This window comes from Populus alba, chromosome 1 (genome assembly GCF_005239225.2).
Source record: "Populus alba chromosome 1, ASM523922v2, whole genome shotgun sequence".
Taxonomy (NCBI): Eukaryota; Viridiplantae; Streptophyta; class Magnoliopsida; order Malpighiales; family Salicaceae; genus Populus; species Populus alba.
In genome coordinates this window covers 9,368,930-9,373,869 of record NC_133284.1, presented here as the reverse complement: position 1 = coordinate 9,373,869, position 4,940 = coordinate 9,368,930, and the positions used below count along the sequence as shown (strand labels likewise).

Sequence of the window (4,940 nt, the reverse complement as noted above, 5' to 3'; positions counted from 1 at the left end):
GAATCAAAGACCCAGTCCAGCAAACATCAAATTGACCCAACATTCACATAAGATAATCCATGCTCGGTGGATATAAGAATTGCCACCCAAATGCACAAATAACTCTGGTACATGCCTCACTTATCTCTCAGTCCCTGATACGTGCCAGCAGTTGGTGTCCTACCACGGCTTCTTTTTGCCTGCATTAAAAACAGAAGCACAACAGAATTGTACTAGGGAAGACCGGTGGAAATAAAAAACGATATGTAAACAATTCACTCCCCCTACATATCTCTTCAAAATCCATTGATCGGAACAGTACCTTCTCCACGGTGATCAGTCATCCTTCAAGCACTGAACAATTCAAACACCTGATGCAACGGTCACCATCCCCGGTAGTTTCCATGGTAACAAAAGCAAATTCACCGGGGGAGCGGAAATTTTACCAGATGACACTCCAAAACCTGAAACCATAACTTGGAGTAAAATTTTATGGGCATAAAAATCTCTGATAACTAACTAAAAGTTATACACTTTTTTATAGTAAAAGAGAACTAGTGGTTGAAATGCATAAACTGGAATCTTGCTACATGGAAAGGGGAGCTGAAACGCATAAATTCTAGAAATCGAAGAGGATGCAGCAAACAATGAAATATCAGATGATGAATGACATGCATTAACACCACTCAGTTATCTTCAAAATCCATAACCATCCAGAATTTAAAATTTCCTTTCCAAACCCAGAAATGTAACTGCTCCCTGAGGAATTTCACATAGAACTCTGTAACACAGGCATCATTGCCAGACTGCAGTCATGTTTCGGAAATCCGTAAACAACATTAATCGATCACAGGAACTCATTCAGGATAGACAATAAATGATTTTGCCAGAACTATACCTGAATTGATAATACTTCTCAAGATCACTGCTTGTGATCCTAGTTGATAATCCGGTTATGTATAAGTTATTTCCAGGATTCGATGCCACGCCAGCACCATTGATACTCTCCTGAAACAACAAAAACTAAACCATGATTCAAAATCTCACGAAAATACAGTCCCGCATGCACCCACCCAAAAAAAAGAAGCAAGCCACATTACCTGGAGCGACTTCGACGGGGCCTTGACAACGATCTTGACCGCCGGCCTCTGCCAGGTGAACCTGAATTGCGTGGCGAAACAGACCTAAGGATGGTCATAAACAACTCAATTGTAACATAATATTAGAACTCGGAATTCTAGCAATACTGACATATAATAATAATAATAATAAAATACTAATATAATATTTTTTAAAACTGTTTTTCTTTTTTTATTAAAAATATATCAAGATATTTTTATAAGTGGCTCCCACTTGTCACTCCTTTTTCTTTTTCTTTTTTCATGAACCCGAATAATATAATATTTTTTAAAACTGTTTTTTTTTTTTTTATTAAAATATATCAAGATATTTTTTTCCAGATTTTTTTTATATTAAAATCATTAAAAAAATAATTTAATATTTTTAAAAAATTAAATATACTTTTTATAAACACAATTTTTTAAATAATAGGAGAAGATGACTCATTTAGCTCGATTCCAGTCTAATGTTGAATTCCATTTTAATTTATTATTATATCATTAGTTTGCTTTATGCTACAAGTCAAATTAATTTTTTTAAAATATAATTTTTTTTTTGTGTTGTTAATGTTTTTTTACTAGAAAAAAACTAAACCATGTGAGAATTGACTTGATTGACTTGACGAGTTTAAAAACAACTTGAATGACCGATAAAAATATAAATTGACTCAAAACATTTAAGACTTTTTTTTTATAAAAAAAGATATTGAGACAAAAATATATTAGATTGACCTAAGTTAATTTAGGTTAACTGAACAAATTTTAACTCGGGTCATAAGACCATGATAACCCAATATAAAAAAATAAAAAAAAATTATAATGTTTGATTCTCAATCAACACAATATGCACGAAACTATATATATATAAGACATAAAAAAAATTATTTGAGCTAACTTGTCAAACCCACAACTTGAATCATGAGACCATAATAATTATATAAAAAGTAAATTAAAACAAATTATAAAGCCTAATTCCTAATTAACTCAATGTTAAATGATAAAAATAATAAAAAAAATATTTTAAAAAGGGACACAAATAAAATGATTTGAGTCAACTCGGGTTAACTCGTCAAACTCATGACCATGGTCATGAGACCGAAATAACCTTATAGAAAGTAAACTGTAAAAATAAGCCGAGTTAACTTAGGTTATCTACCAACTTCGCAACCCGGGTTCATAAGATTGAGATAATCCTATAGAAAGAAAATCAAATCAAATTAGGAATCTCAATTCCCAATTAACTGATTATTGAAGGATGAAATTGAAAAAAAAAATAATCAATCTAAAAAAAGAACACAATAAAACAACTTGAGTCTACCTAAGTTAATTTCTAAAACACGCGTCATGAGACTAGGATAACCTCGTAAAAAGAAAACCAAAACAAATCATGAAACTTAATTCCTAATAAACTTGACTCGAGTTAACTCGCAAAACTCGTGTCATGAGATCGAACTCGTAAAAAGTAAACTGGAACAAATCATGAGGTATAATTCTCAATCAATCAATTGTTAAAGGATAAAATTAAAAAAAAAAAGATCAATCCAGAAAAGAAAAAGAACTCTAGCCAACCAGATTAACCTATCAAACCCGCAACACAGGTAATGAGATTAAGATAACTTCATAGAAAACAAACTGTAGCAAATCATGAAGCTTAATCTCAAATAACTCAAATGTTGATTAATGAAATTAAAAAACATTAAAAATAGATTTTTTTAAAAAAAAACACCAATGCAATGAAATCTTGTTTTGTGAGGCGTTACATAGTGAAAGTTTCATCTCCTTTTGTTTCTTGTTAGCCAGCTTTTTCGCCTGTGCTACGCTGTGCATCGATTTTTTTTTTTTTAGTATAAAAAATATGTTAAGATATTAAGAAGTTAAAATTTTGGTGCAAAATAGTTGAAGCACTTTTTAAATACTTTAATGTTGACACATTGAAGATATTGTTTTTTTTTTTAATATATTGAGACGACGATAAATTGTATTGTCCTGGGCCAATAATGTCTAATTTGTGAAACATGTGATTTGAGATGTGAGATTGTAATAAAATCATGGAACCTATATCGAAGCAAATTAAAAGCCCAATTATAATGAACCAAATATTGAAAGTTGATAGCAAATAAATAAATTAAAAAAAAAAAAAGTGAACCAAGTAAACTTATGTTGGTGGTCGGCATAACACCGTGGGCCAGACTAAAGTTTTTTGTACGCAAGAAGAAATAAGTCTACGTGATGCTATGATTTCTAAAGAAGTAAAAGAAATTTGAGACTCAGGTCATTGAGTCAACCAAGTTTAATAAGTTCAATTAATTTAATATTATAAAAAAAGGCAACTCTAATTTAATTTTCTAAAATAATAACCCCTAAAATCTCAGACATGGACTTAATTAAGAAGCTCATTTTTTTAAAAAAAGCAATAAAAAAATGATGTCAACTCATGTTAATTTATTATACCAGTGATCCGAGTCATTTGACTAGAAGCTCCAAATTTGAAAAACATTCTAATTTTCAACTAATCAAATATTGAAGGATGGTATTAAAAAAAAATCACACAAAAGGATAAAAAAATTTAATTATAAGAAAAAAAATATTCAAGCCCACCTAGGTCAACCCACCAAATCTAGAGGTCAAGTTATGAGATCGGTTAACTAAATAAAAAAAAAAAGCCAAAAAAAATCATAAAATCCAATTTTAAAAGAACTATCGCTAGTTTATAAAACTTATGACTTGGACCATTCAACTAAAAGCTTCAAATATGAAAAACTATGAAGATAAATTATCAACAAACCAAATATTAAAGTATAAAATAAAAAAAAACAATAATATAAAAAGATCCAAAAATAAAAAAGATTAATTTAAAGAAAAAAAAAAGGTGCTTAATTTAAGAAGTGATGAAATTAAAAAAAATAATTATATAAGAAGATAAAAAAATATAGAAATTAAAAGAATGAAGATTAAATTTAAAAAAGATATAAAGATAAATACTTTTTGATTGAATGGTTAAATTTCAAGGAAAAATTAATTTGATAAAATAACTAAAAGAAAAAACCATCAAGAGAATGATTACTAAATTTAAAAAAATAACAGTTTTTTTTATTAAATAATAAAATTAAAAACAATTGAGAGTTTACAAAGAAGAGATAGAAATAAAATAAGAAACAAAAAGAATCAAGATCAAAATTAAATAAATAAAAAATAATAAATTTAGATTTAAATATAAAATTAAAAAATAAAGAAATTTTTCTAAAATATCAAAAATAAAAATTATAAATAAAAAAAAATAAAAACAAACATTCAAATGCTCGCAACTAAAAGGCCATAAATTTTAAATAGCTAGCGCGTGATTCAAGGTAGAAAAGAGAAATAAAAAACAAAACATTGACAGCGATAATCCACCGAGAAACAATCAACACGTGCCATCTTTTGTTCTCAAAAGAACGCCACGGGGAATCCAATGAGACAGTAGAAAGAAAATTTTCACCACAAAGTAAATGAGAAAATTACAAGCATCCCCCGAATCAAATCAATTTTCCAACCATTCAATGATTGTATCTTTTCTTCATGGATTGCCACACACAGAATCCTAGGTGGAATTAAAACATATACGCCAACGCTGAACACAAGCATCCCAACCCTGTAACTCTGAACGGAGGAAAACCCACCCCTCCGAAAATATCTATCAGCTGTTGCAATTACATCAAGTTTACCGGGAGCCGATTAAAAAAAATTAAGCGCTTTGAGTCCGTCCCTTGCTACATAACAGATTCAATTCAACAAAAATCTGGAGTGCCAAACAATTCAAGGTTGAGTGAGCCTAAAAAGAATAAATCTAAGGCGGCCAGAGTA

At 29.4% G+C, this 4,940-nt stretch overlaps 1 long non-coding RNA gene across 1 annotated transcript; it reads right to left on the bottom strand.

Moving 5' to 3' along the window:
- Positions 1-1,215, bottom strand: LOC118033722 (uncharacterized). The gene is made up of 4 exons (XR_004684906.2): positions 1,080-1,215; positions 878-987; positions 268-443; positions 1-179 (listed from the first exon to the last, which is right to left on the bottom strand). It is a non-coding gene; the product is annotated as an uncharacterized lncRNA (long non-coding RNA).
- Between the last annotated feature and the right edge of the window lie 3,725 nt (positions 1,216-4,940).